Source organism: Lethenteron reissneri, chromosome 46 (assembly GCF_015708825.2).
Source record: "Lethenteron reissneri isolate LAM-NWPU_2019-01 chromosome 46, ASM1570882v1, whole genome shotgun sequence".
Classification (NCBI taxonomy): Eukaryota; Metazoa; Chordata; class Hyperoartia; order Petromyzontiformes; family Petromyzontidae; genus Lethenteron; species Lethenteron reissneri.
The window spans coordinates 3,222,674-3,237,722 of NC_083824.1; positions in this window are offsets into that span (position 1 = coordinate 3,222,674).

The following is a 15,049-nucleotide window of genomic DNA, read 5'->3' on the forward strand; positions in this document are numbered from 1 at the left end:
CTATTTTAATAACACAATCGCCAGGAAAGACAAGTTCAAAGGGCTCGCATAATGCACATCCATAATGTGCGTTGCCTCCGTAACCCCCCCCCCCCCCCCCACATTGTGCAAGAGCGCAGAAGGGTGGTCAACACATCTACGCCTCTACATAAGGAACGAAACAGGTGGACTTGTTCACAAATCTGGCTGTCGCCTGATGAAGCTAGTTGTAATTACTGGCGAAACGTCGTACTCAGTTTGTAAATGTTGTGGCTTGGCTCTCCAACACACCGGTGTGCTGTACGAGTGACGAATTGGCACGTTCTGTTTACGTAACAAACCTTACTAGTTGGTTGTGGCGGGTTTTAACGACACATTTATATATTTGCGCACTCTAACTCAAAACATCTTATGGATGATATTGGTCGCGAAAACCTACGTAATTGATAATTATCGCATTTATCCCTGACATACAACTATGTTATATCCATACTAGCTCTCATAATGTCATATCGCTTCTAGCCCTCATAATTGATTCAGTACAAAGTGACCAATTGCTACGTGCCGTGCCATATTCAATTCTGAAATTCACGGAATCGATACCACGTGGTGGATAATCGATTGCCGGGTCAAGCAAATCTTGCGCGCGCGTGTCCCAATGTCCCAATGTCGCGGCCCGTGCTCATCCACTGCCGGGTAAAGGTCCGTGTGGGGTTGGCGAAGGGAGGCAGTCGGCACCGGCTCGGATATCGCTCGCCACTGATGTTAGCCGAGAGCTTCATTAACCGTGTTCACGCGCGGTGCGCCAAACACTAATCTCGTCGCAATGTAATTGTATATCTCTCATTTGCACAGACACACTTTTTTACCGAGGAAAACTCCAGCAGGTTTCTGGCAAAATCGCCCCCTCCTGATGCTGCTGCTGCCGTGTGTGTAGTCCAAATTGAGTCGAGTGATGTACTAAACTGTAAACTAAAATCAATGCATAGATTTCTGTTCATATGATTGTGGTTATGGTTGTACTTTATTAATCCCTAATCTCTGCCATTACATACAATGAAACAAGAAATGATAAAAAAAAGTGAAAACAGAGCAATGTAATACAATACACTATTAGACATTGTAAAAAAAAAAAAGTCCATCCCATGTGTTAGTGATTTGTTTTATATTTTAGGCAGGAAATTCGTTTTCAAATGTAGATATTTTTCTGGGTTGGGGGACCCCCAGACACCCTGGAAGATTTGGTCCCCCCAATGTTGACTCCATGGCTACGGCCTTGGTGTCAGATCACCATATCGTTACAACCATGCTAATCTGCTAAAGGAGCGTTCTCAAAAAATACCTTGCATCATCCTCATACATACAACAGGGGGAGAGCATACAAACTCTATGCGGAAAGGTGCCCGAGTCAGGAATGAAACCGAGGCACTTCTCGCTGTGAGTGTTGTTACCGTGGCGTTTTTCTGCCTCCACTATTTAATTGGGAGATCCTTCTGCTCATTGGTTGTATGGTACACGGATTATTTTCCTGTATCACAGTCTACGTGTGTTTTAAACATTTGTTTTGTCATTGTCCATTCTACCAATGGTAGATGGCACTAGGGCCGCATGGGTTAGCGTGGTGGAGATCGCTGTCACAGTGGTTAGGGCACTCCGCAACGATTATTTGAACCGGTCCTGTACCTCAATTTGGTCGACTCAGACTTAAATGAGTACCTGGTACGGTGTGTAATTATCATCATTGGGGTGACAAAGGTGGCCAGGCATAGTGCAGGCCACTAACCCCCTTGAGTGCCGTGTTGACATTAATAGGTGCTTGTTAGCAGCACCTGCCCCAATAGCCATTGCATCTTTGTCTTTGGTGGTGGAAGCAGCGTGGGAGAGCGTGTTGGTGGCAACGAGAGAGGTAACGCGCTCTTGGGTGATGGAGCGTGGTACAGCCACCAGCAGGTGGCACCAGACGTCTTCCTCATCTGCGAAAGACACTTCCAATCCGGCAACCGCGCAAACATGTGACTGGTGCGTCTACCACCACCACACACATCGTCATCAGCAGCAGTCAGGGTCAATTCACTGCTGGATTAAGGCCTCTCCAAGCTGTTGCCACCTCCTCACGATCCTGCGATGTAACGGGTGGCTCAGCGGTAGAGCGAGTGGCTCACAGCAATTATAAACTTGCGGGTTCAAATCCTGGCTGGGTGAGGGTTGACTCATACCATCTTCTCTCCCTACGACGGCGAAAAAATGAGTGCCACTTGGTGGGGATGATCAACAGCAGGTGTCCTATGGAGTTTAGATGATTTTATTGAATCTAGTGAAAAGTCCAGAAAACTGAAAATTTCCGGCTCATTTGCAAGAGTGACCTTGGTCACCTTAATGGCAAAAACAAAAAGAGTACAGCACTAAAGAGCTGGCTCCTGCTGCACGTGCTGCCATGGGAATGTGTAATTTCCACCATTGTGAGCAGGGATTAGCGCCATTGCCGCGATGTGGCTCGTGCCAATCGGCGAGTCCAGGTCCGTAGCTCGCGAGCCGATCTGCCGGTAAATACGGGGCTCTCTGCCAATATACCTGGAGTCAGCGGGACTCACCCAATCTAGGTGGGTAAACACAGCACCCAGCTAGCCCAGCAACCAGCTACACAGCTCAACTGACACCCAGCTACACCGCTCACCCAGCAACTCAGTTATACACTCTACCAGTACTCACCTGCACCACTCACCCAGCACTGAGCTACACCAAGCACCTGTCGTGACTGGGAATGTCACTGTGTGATGCCGGGCCCGCGAGGCCACGGCGGGTATTATGCTGTCTTATGTGTAGCCGGGTTACTGGGCATAGTACCAGCCCTAGCGAGGCTTGGGTGTGCGCTGGTTACAGTGTGCGGTGCGGGCTCCCGATAAGGGAGCAAGAGCGAGTGTCAGCCAGCCAGGGTTACGTTAGGGCATGATACGCTGGTTGACCTGCCAACAGGTGACCGTATGATATTGGAGGGGGGCCACCGGTAGATGGGGGCTGCTGGGTGGTCACGTGGTATAGAGGAGCTCTCGGGAGCCTTCGGGAAAGGGCCAGAGAGATCGAGAAGGTGAGCGGGGCGAGAGGCGGAGCCAGCCCCAGCCCGGGCCGATATAATGGGGGCCCCGTGAGGGGCCTGGGGTTCTTCTTCTGTTGGTGAGAGATGATTCATGTCGGGTTGAAGAAGCCTCTAGCCACGCGGTCCGGGACCCAGCTCGTGGTCCGGACCGGGATAGTGGGACCGTGTCTAGTTCTGCCGTAGCGTGGTTAGATGGGCGTTCAACACCCGAGTGTAGTTTACATTATGTTGTGTTGGTATTAATGTAATGAAGGTGTTGCTCCAAAGATAATGTCTGCGACTCCGTTGGACTCACTACAACTGGTGTTGGAAGTGGCCAACTTGCTAAGCTAGAGCTAGCATTAGACAAGTCATGTCTACACGTCGCAGAGTTCGTGTACGGGCGTCAGACGACGAAGACGACGAGGAGTTGATTCTGTCGACGGCTGTCGAAGAAGGAGCGGAGGCGCTGCTGCGGAGCAGAGCGCAGTCGGAGCACGCAGCGCCTCGCCGTCGTTGGAGGCGCTCGTCAGGGACACACACAGTCATTTCGCTGACCTCCTTCAAGCAGCTCGCCGGGATGCGTTCCCTGTCCTCGACGGCGAAGGCGGCAGCGGCGGAGTTGGCTGGACGAAGCGACTCGGCCACCATTTCATCATTTTACCGCCGGTGCGGAGCGCAGAGCCCACCAACCTTCAAGCGGGAGCATCCTCGTCGGTTGACATCCAGTCGCTCCGCCATCGACTGCCCTTCATTAAAAAAGTGTATTGCTGCCAACGGCGACTGGGTGGCGTTTAGGCAGCGATTTCTCACTAATGCCGACTTGGCGGGATGGATGGAGGTGGACGCGCTGAAAGCGCTGCCCGCCACCCTCGACGACGACGCCTTGGTGGCGTTCCTCGCCATCCCGCCGTCCAAGAGGTCCACCCTCAAAGCAGGTGTTTGACCAGATGGCCGCTGTTTTCGAACCTCCGCTGAACACCCGCCAGAAGTTCGCCGTAAGACGTAAAGGGGATGGTGAGTCAGCTCTCGCCTACCAAAGTGCGCTCTTGGCGCTGGCGAAGGCCGCGTTCCCAAAAATGGACCATGACGGCCTTGACGCCTTGGTCCTCGAGAAGATGTTGGGAGTCGCAAAGGACGTCCATACTGTGCTCCTCACCATCCTCCATACGAGGGGGATGTTGAGTTTTTTCCTGGTGACCTTGTTATTCAGATGGAATGCTGGCAACACAACTGTCTTCTCTGGATTAGGGTGAAATCGCCAGGTTCAGAAGTAACATTTAGTGTTGAAAAATCGATAGGAATTTATGTACTTATGCAATTTGCACTCATATTTTGTGCATTTTTTTGTGACTTTCTTACCTTTGCTATACTTTGCACTCCTAGCGGTTTTTGTACCGTTTGTTGTTGTTCTTTTCTGACCCACCCATACTGGACATCTGTGAAAAAGAGCTTTAGAGCTCATTGGAGTCCTCCATGATAAATAAAGATTATATTTCTGCTCTGCGTTATAAAGTAGCTAGGCAAAGGGCTAGATGGGCTCATCCATGTGTAGTGCCATCCTCCCCTCGTGTGTGCGTGTGGCGTGCGAAGCACACACTCAGTCCGGAGGCACCGTCTCCCTCTTTGCCTTTATTATCCCGTTACACCAACTCCGGCCTCCTCTCTCTCAACCACGCTGCCGTACAGCCCAGCCTAGACACAATCCTGAGCGCAATTATCGGGCGAAGCAGCAGCGACGAAGACGGCAAAGATGACAGCAACGACGAGACGAGTCCACTCCAGAACCGGTAGCCCGGAGCTCTCGCTCTCCACTGCTTTTATTCTACTTGGTGCGGCCTGCCTCCGCCCTAGCCTCGCCTCCATTCTCGAACCCACTACAGGGTTCCACTTTGTAAATGTTCTTCCGTGACCCTTGCTCCAGTTCCTTTGCCCTGCTGGCACACACACCGTGTATAGGCTCGACGGCATATGCGCGAACTGTCCACCGCAGTTGCCGCTGCTGGACGGCAGTGGGCGCTGTGTCACAACACGTGTAACAAATTAACTACATTTTAAACACAGGGATGATCTCCCTAGTTTAAAGTGAAAATGTCGTTTATCAAATTGCTGCTAAAGTTGGCTGTGCGAATTGTTCTTGAACTAACCGGTGAGTGAGTTGAAACAATAATAATAATCGATGATCTTCTTGGTTCTTTCGGTAAAGTCACGTAGAAGGGAAATAATGAAAATAAAACATTCAATAATTCTCACGACGTTTCGGCCACAACGCAAGCAGCCGTCCGCTTTAAATCGAAAAATAATCGATGAGTTGTTAAACACTGGCACACGTCAAATTTATTCGGCTGTTTTAGGTGGTGGAGTGTGTGTATGACCCAAATGGTCAGATCGTTAAATGGCCTGGTGTGGGGATTGCCGGCTGACTGTCCTCGCCATGCACGTGCACTTCAACCATGCTGACGGCATCCACCAGTTCCCCGCGATGGCGATCCACCACCTCGAGGCCTCGGCCCTGTCCCACGGGGGCATAGGCCTCGGCAAGGTAATTGACCCTTTTTACCGGGTAAAGGGGTAAAGGTAAAGGTGTCGACATGCCAAGGGGTAAGGTAAAGGGTAGGGTAAAGGTAGCTCGGAAGAATTACCCGGTAGGGTAAAGGTAGCGTGAAGTATTACCCGGTAAATACGGTGCCTTGTTTACCGCTAGAAGCTCCGTGGCGCATCCATTTAATAAGTAAAATTAAAACAAACTTTTTTTTAAAAACACGCTCTTATTAAATGTACTCGTAATGACAGAACTTCACGACTCCAGGAAGTGGCCCCGAAGCTTGCCACGACGTAAGGGGCCGTGGTGATTTACAGCCAACGTCAGTTGAGCGTGGACAATTAGACCCAAGCCGAAACATAACATATACAAAATAATGTTAAGAAATATATATTTGTTTAATGATAGAATATAGTATTGCCATCAGTATGATATAAGTATACGAAGTTTGCAGTCGATACCACATTAGGAAGTGGGTAAAAATTGAGTTGCAAGATTTGAGGATACGACAACAACGACGACGACAACAACGACAACAACAACAGACAGTGAGTTAATAGAAAGAGTGTAAAATTTGAATCATCGAGAATATTCTATATTAATAAAGCGCTCTACCTAGCATTTAACGTTATAAACCTTGTTGATGTGTAGTTCCCTAGTAATTACCCTGTAATCGGGTCATTAGTATGGGGTAAGGGTAACAGGTAGGGTAAAAGGTAGGCTCGTTGCTTTTCACAGCGCCACTGAACCCCAACACCGCACCAATCACTGAACCGCAGCACCACCGCTGAATTGCACTACTGCGCTGTGCACAGTGACACAATGCCGCATTACTGCACAACACCGCTCCACCAAACTGCTACACTGAATACTGCGCGCTGTATCAAACATAAAATGCTATGCGCCATCTGCTTCACAATATATGGTAAAGATCCTGTGACGGTATTTAAAGAAGAGTAGACCTCCGTGTGCCGGTGTCACGATACAAATTTGAAACATGGAAAACATTAAATGGGGAAGACTTAACAATTGTCACTCCTCAATGTAAAACCTGTCAGGATCCTCCTATAAGAGTCTTGAGACTGATTTGATTCACTGTATTAATGTGTTCTGCCTGCCAAAGGCAATTTGCTTCCAATGTTTGAGATTCTGTAGAAATTTCTCCACTACTTCTAATTAGCTAATCCAGTCACTTTCCTAAAGTTATTTTTGTTATATTTATAAGTGTAATTCATCGTTTTGCTTACACTCTTTCAATTTATCGTCAAATTTGGTCAAAATGTTTTTCGTTACATTTTTAAAATTATCGTGTTCTTAAATAGTTTATTGATGTAACTCAGGTCAGCGTTGAAAAAGAGGCTATGCTGTTTCACGCATCTGCATGCGTTTATTATTTATTTTCGTGGTTTAACAACGTATACAACAACGTAGGTATTCTGGGTTAACGGATATAATTACTCTTTACAGTTGTCGTGAGTTCAACTGAGTCGCAGACGTTGTCTTAGGGAGCAACACGTTTTATTAAACTATTTGCACAACTTACTCCAAGCTATTAACACAACATGCTCTCGGGTGGTGACCACCCAACAAACCACGCTATGGCGGAACTAGACACAGTTCCGCTATCCCGGTCTGGACCACAAGCTGGGTCCCGGACCGCGTGGCTGGAGGCTTCTTCAAGCTTGACGTGGATCTCCTGCCTCTCCAACAGTAAGAACACCGAGCCCCTCACAGGGCCCCCCTTATATCGGGCCGGGCTGGGGCTGGCTCCGCCTCTCGCCCCGCCCACCTTCTCAATCTCTCTCGCCCTTGCCCGAAGGCTCCAAGAGTTCTTCCCGGACCATATGACCACCCATTGGCCCCCGTCCAGCGGTGGCCCCCCTCCAATATCATACGGTCACATGTCCCCAAGTTAGCCAGAGTATCATGCCCCCAACGTAACCCTAACTGGCTGATACTATCTCGCTCTCTAAACGGGAGCCCGCACCGTACGCTGTGCGTGGTGCCACCGCGCTTATCCAGCGCTCACCCAAGCCCCCACTAGGGCTGGTACTACACCCCGTGTCCGGAGTGTACACACAACCGTATACATCCCACCGTGGCCTCGCAGGCCCGGCACCACACAGTGACATTCCCAGTCACTACATCACCACCCCCCCCCCTCCATAGTACCCCCGGCTGTCAACTTCCCCTTAACGAAGCAACGAAAATCATCAACCAGATTAAAGAAAATGGATTTGTGTGACTTCACCTTATACACACAAATATAGTTGAGTACATTGAAAACAACATCAGGGCAATTTATAGAGTTAAGAACAGTGCTCTCGGATCGCATTATAAAATGTAAGGTCCACAAAAGAAGTACAGTAGAACCTTGGATTGCGAGTAACTTGGTCTGCGAGTGTTTTGCAAGACGAGAAAAAACTTTAAATGAATGTTAATTTGATAAACGAGCAAGGTATTGCAATACGTGTAGTACATAAATGCTTTGTCTGCCGAGCGTTAAGTGATCACAACTGATATACGAGTGCTTTGATATACGAGTGCTTTGGATTACAAACACGTTTCCGGAACGAATTATGCTCGCAATCCAAGGTTTTACTGTAAACTTAGTCTTAGACTGAGTCTATTTTTTGCAAGTATTTTGAAAAAGTATCAACGAATATTCCTTGTTAAAAATTCATTGTGGGGCACATTAGGAATGGATCACTCTTTAAATTATTTCTTTGTGCAGCAAGGGAGTAAAGTGTGATTCTGTGAAAGTCCTCATGTGTTGTGCAGTGCATCAATGCAAGTGTGTACGGCAGCATGTGATGACTGAATTGGGCCTGTAGGTGGCTGGCAGGGTTATTGAATAACCGTACTTGTACACCAGTCACATGGTTAATGGCGACTCGGTGGCGGATTGCTGTGTGTGACACACGTGCTGTTGCATCTTACAGGTAAAGGACCCAAGGGTTGTTTTTGATCGTTATAGAATGTTCTAGACTTGTTCTCGACTTGTTCTAGACATCAAGCTTGGCATTGAATTGTTAGTTTGTGATATATTCAATTGGAGGGGTTTTAGCACTGTGCATTGTAAAGGATGACACACTGTAATTACATACTGTAATTGTAATTCTCTAACCCTAATACTGTTTAGTATATAACAATGCCCATGCACCCAGAGTATGAGTACTTGCAATGCTATTGAGAATAGAACACATACATAGTCGTAAGTGGTACAATGGTGACATACAGTACGTATATTGTCCACATACGGTACAGGTAATGGATGTAAGATACCGATATAAGTCGATGGTATAGATAGACATACAGCTTAGGATGAAAGTAATATGCGAATAGTAAAGTGGAAAGGTTACTGTCAAAGACAAAGATGGTTTATCAGTAGTAGAATTGGTTTTAAGAAAAACTGTTATTGATTGACCGCACTTGTACACCAGTCACATGGTTAATGGCGACTCGGTTGAAGAATTGCTGTGTGTGACACACGTGCATTTGCATCTTACAGATTAACCACAATAAATGTGTTTGCCCTTGATTTGGAGCACTTGCCCACGTCCTTAATTTCGAGTGTGCAACAATTGTTAAAATAAAGACAAAATAAAAAAAATAACTCCTTAAAAAATACTTTTTTTAAACCAACGATTTGATTTTAAAGTGCACTTAAAAGTAAAACATATTGAATTTTCAGCCGCCACCAGCTGATCAGAATATTTTTGGACATTTGTAACAAAAAAATAAAACCGTGGGGTGCTCGTTTAATATCACTATTATCTTCATCGATGACCAACAATAGCTAAAGAAAATGATAAACAAATGGTACTCAATAGCATAACAAAATACTATAACATTTCTCATAATATAGCAGGGCTATCTCTATTTGCTATCACCAATCTCATGATGGTACTTAGTTGGTTGAGATGGCTTGATGTGTTAGTAGCACGTTTGGAATCATCAACACTATTACATGCTATAATTCTAGTATTTAGGTTGTGAAGAGTTGGAACAAAGTATAATATTAAATGCCTTGTAGCGTTCCTTTATAAACTAAAGTCTCACAATATGAAGGGAGCGGTATCTGATATCACTCGAAAAAGGTAAGGTGTAAGGTCCTAGGCAATGTAGAATATGCGTGATATGGAATAGCACGTATATTAAAAGCCTAGTATGCAATTATAATACAAAATTCACCATTCATCTGCAAATCTACGACGAGCAAATTTTACCTATCAAAAGTGCAAACTGAACAACATAAGTAATAATTATTTGAAGCAATTGAAACGCACATGTCGACTTGATTATGATAGGAAAATTTAAAAAATGCATAAAGATAAGCTAAAATAATTACAATAACAAAGACTTGATAAATACTTTCAAAATCATTTGAAACAAATCTACGCTTTTCATATATTTTCGTATAACCAAATAGATTTTATAATCTATATCTAGTAATTACATGTACATGTCATATATGTACTTATCTTCCCTTAGACTAATATTCTCTTCAACAATAATATAAGTTTCCATCGCAAGGTGAGAAAACAATGATGGGTTTAGGTATACTTTTGATCACTTTGAAGTCAACTGTTCTTTAAAAAAGTAGTTCAACACGGATACGAGTAGAAAGAGCTAGTAATACGGAATTAGTAATATTCTTAAAACACTTGTAAATGTTATACACTTCATGGCAAACTTAAATGACATCATAAAAATGTTCCCTTCTACTACTAATTATTTTAAATAATGTAGACATACATATATCACACAAATAAACTTGTATCAAACAAAACTATTCTAAAGCAACTCATTATGCATAAAACATATTCAAGGAGTACCCCACGGTTTTATTTTTTTGTTACAAATGTCCAAAAATATTCTCATCAGTTGGTGACGGCTGAAAATAAAAATAAATTTACTTACTTTTTGTTTTTTTCGGTAAAGTCACGTAGGTAAAACAATCAAATAAATAACTGCAATATTTAACTGTATTATTTTGCTGTGCCTTTTTTACACCTGATGAGTTGTTTTCATTTATTTTATTTTATTGATTGTTTTACCTACGTGACTTTACCGAAAAAACCAAAGAGTATGAATCCTTACAGTCACGAAAGCTTCAAATCTAGAATTATTTATTTACTTTTTAGTGCACTTTAAAATAAAACCGTTGGTTTAAAAAAAAAGTTTAAGGACTTTCTTTTTTTGTTGTTTTCTTTCAACCATCGACGTGACTTTACCGAAAGATACAAAGAATATGAATTCCTGCAGTGACGAAAGCTTTAAGTCAAGATTTAGAATGTGTACCTGTGTGTAGGTTTTTTTTCTTGAAAATCTGTTCCGTAAAATTATTGTTACTCGGCGTGTCGCTGTAATTCACGATCAAAGAGACGCGAGACGCAAGCACTCAGCAGAGAAGAAGTAAACACCGATAGAACGGCTCGAGTCATCGTTCATCAGACGTTCCTTATCCACCACGTGACACGCCCAGAGTCCGCGTGAAGCCCTTCACATAGAGGAGCAGCCAGACAGAGAAGTAGCAGCAGAGACGCGGAAGCGTCTTCGCCCTCTCGCCAAATCCTGATAACTGTTGTGTATATTCCACACACACTCAACAAGAACGACTGCGTTGAAGACACTCTGAGGGATTTCCAGAGCGAATTACTCGGTTAGGATGCATGAAGGCCACGTTTTGCGAGGAGGCTGCGAGCGCCATCACAAGTGGCGAGGCGCAAAGCCATCACCAATCGTGAAATTTAAAATCAGCTGCAGTAGCTTGAGGAACGCGGTCACCGAGTCCCCGCGCTCCCAGTCTCTCCACACCTCGCATAGCAACGTTAGGGCTTCATACTCTTAGGTTTTTTCGGTAAAGTCACGTAGGTAAAACAATTTAATTAATAAAAGTAAAATAAGACAAATTAAAAAAATTCACGACGTTTCGGAAGCAACACAAGCCTCCGAATTCAATGGCCATGGCCATCAAATACAGAACGCGTACTGAGGATGTGCCCTCTCAGCTTCCGCAGTCGCGGCGATCATCGCGCCCAGCGGCATCGCTGCTGACGGATGCGGCGACGAGTGAGCGGTTGGTTCTAGCGCGGAGCTTGAACGGCGGCAACGAAAGTCGATATCGAGTCCGCGGGGAGCAGTCACCCCGAGCTCGTCGTGTGAGCACGCAGCGACGAGTTGCTTAAAACTCGCACGGGGGAGACGGCGACGTTGAGGGTGCGAGGAGCGGAGACGCAGACACGTGGAGGTGGAGTAGGTATACTTTATTCAAACGCAACCGAGATATTAACCATACATAGAGCAGAACATAAGTTAACACAGCAATAATGGCTTAAGTCATCGTTTCATCAGACCTTCCTCATCCCACATGCGACGCGCTCGTAGTCTGCGTGGAGCCCCTCACGGGAAGGAGCAGCCAGACAGAGAAGGAGCAGCAGCAGAGATGCGGCAGCGTGACCCATCTCATCATGATGACTGCCGTGTCTCTCTGTTGCTGTGTCTCTGGGGAGGATTTCCAGCGTGATTAACTCGGGCAGGGCGCGTGTCTTTGGGCTGTTCGCGGTGACCTGGAGCCGCGGTGACGGCCACGTTGAGTGAAGAGGCGAGACGCGGACTCCATCATGAACTGGGGGAGCTGTGGGTTTGAACTTAGCCCCTCGATTGCAGTTAAGCGAGGGTGCGGGATAAGCATTACACGGCGATAGGATCGACCTCAACACATTCTTAAATGTCATAACACGTTTTGTTTATAGTTTAGAATATTTCAACCTCAAAACTTCCAAATCTCATTCAAACGTTGATGTTGCCTTGTATTGCACAAATGGACTAAAACCGGCCACAATGATTGTGGAAGACGTCTGACGCAGCAGCATCACCACATTATATATCCACACTCCTAGTTATAGCCTAGCAGTGACCTGTTTCTGTTGGCCAGAGTTGTACTCAATAAGATAGCACCATTCAATCAGCACTACAAGGATTACTATAAAATAAAAATCATCATTATTACTGTGAAAATAGAGTTCGTGTTTAACATCAACTCCATAGTTGAGAAGTTCAGCATTTTTCGTTTAACCAGGTACGAATAAAATGGACCGACGCTTGAAAAGCAGCGTAAATGGGCGAGGCAGCGTTCTTGGTCGTGATATAAAGGTGTTTGGGGAGTGGGGGGTGGGGCGTTATAGCGAGACGGTACATGTGGCGTGACTCGATAGGCCGAGCTATGGTCACGCGAGGCGCGCGTCATAGTCTCTGGGCGATGTCACCACTCCCACTGCACCAATCAGCTGCCAGTGAGATCACGCCATTGCAACGTGGCCGGCCGGAAAGTCCCAATACAAAATTCTCACTCAACACGTTCATCCAAATAGTACTATGGTCTTAACAGGAAGTATTATTAACCTGCGTCATTTTGAACATGTTACCTTCTTTTTAAGGCCACAGTGTTATGGAGGAGTATGTTGAGTATTTGGTGAACTGTGTTTGTGCACCACTGCCTACGCCGCAGCATCATGAAATATTGTCAAATTCACGCTCAGCTGTTCCGTTTCGCACAGTTTTATGGTTTTGCTAAGACGCAGGCCAAATGTGTCCGTGTCAGCTTCGTCACTAATGCCCATAGGGCTACACGGCTCTTTCAAGGGTGACTCGGCCGAACGGCAACAGCGTCTGTATAGAGCGTTTCAACCATTTTCACGTTCTTAAACAAAATCTCGTATGAATATTATATAGTTCAACAAGAATGGACGCAATTCGCGAGACCACAGTGACAAGTCATGACTGCTGCATATAACCCATGTACACTCAACAAAGGCGCCCGAGTAGAAAATAAACTCTTTGGGGGATTTCCAGCGCGAATGACTCGGGCAGGGCGCGCGTCTCGAGGCTGCGCACGATGAACTCGAGCGGCGGTCACGGCCACGTGGAGCGAGGAGTCGAGAAGAGACGCGGACCCCATCACAAGTGGCGAGGCGCAAAGCCATCGCCAAACGCGAAATTGAAAATCAGCTGTAGTAGCTGCAGCAGCTTGAGGAACGCGGTCACAGAGTCCCCGCGCTCCCAGTCTCTCCGCACCTCGCATATCAGCGTGAGGGCTTGACAGACGAATTCAATGGCCATGGCCAAAACATCCAGAACGCGTATTGCGAAAGCGCCCTCAGCTCCCGCAAGCGCGGCGATCATCGCGCCCAGAGGCATCGCTGCTGACGGACGCGGCGACGAGCGAGCGGTTGGTTCTAGCGCGGAGCTTGAACGGCGGCAACGAAAGTCGATATCGAGTCCGCGGGGAGCAGTCACCCCGAGCTCGTCGTGTGAGCAGGCAGCGTCGAGTTGCTTAAATCTCGCACGGGGGAGACGGCGACGTTGAGGGTGCGAGGAGCGGAGACGCAGACACGAGGAGGTGGAGTAGGTATACTTTATTCAAACGCAGCCGAGATATTAACCACACATATAGCAGAATACAAGTTAACACAGCAAGAACGGCGCGAGTCATGGTTTCATCAGACGTTCCTCATCCACCACTCGACGTGCTCAGAGTCCGCACGAAGCCCCTTAACGGGGAGGAGCATCAGCCAGCACCGCTCTCCCAGAGACACACCACAAGTGTCCGCCTGGCAGGGCGACCTTGGGTGGGCGTGATTTCGAGATCGTAACCTGGCCCTGACTGGCGGCTTGCGACAAGTTCTTCACGATGGGAGTTACAATATTACGCCGTGTGTTGCAATCTCGATATTTTCTCCTTAAATACTCCACCGCATTCGCTGCCTGTGTTAGTTCACGCGACGTCTTGAAGTCAGGGCTCTCTTCCCTTTACTTCACACCTGGTTAAGCCAAGTAACGTTAATTCTAATGTAGAATTTTCAAACCGAGCAAACGCGACCGTGTTGAGTACAACTTTGCCAATCGTCAAAAGTTAATGTCAGGGCTAATCCTCTGAGTGTCAAGACGCAGTCTGGTGATGCTGCTGCTGCGTTGGAAGCGGCACACGAGCAGAATCACCGTTTTTGTCAAAATATTTCTTTACGAAATGGAAACTTTAAAATGTTTTCATGTAAAATGTTGGCAGCAACTTTGAAAATTGTGAATACATTTTTTTGACGGACAATATTTTACGTTCATTTTTTAGCGATTTTTTTATTTCATCAAACATTTTATTTTTTATAAAATATTTATCACGTTTTGAATAAGAAACATAATTTGTACACTTGGAAGGCAGTGAGATTGTCGCGACTCTACTCGCGGCGCTGCGGTGTCTGCGCGCCTTTGCGTGCCCCCATTGCTCGTTCACGGAACGACCTCGTGTTGACTGCTGGAGTCCGCGTCTCTCCTCGCCTCCTCGCTCCACGTGGCCGTCACGGCGGCTCGAGTTGACCGCGCGCAGCCTCGTGGAGACGCGCCCTGCCCGATGCATTCGCATTGGAAATCCCCCCCGAGATTCTTCTACGTAGTCG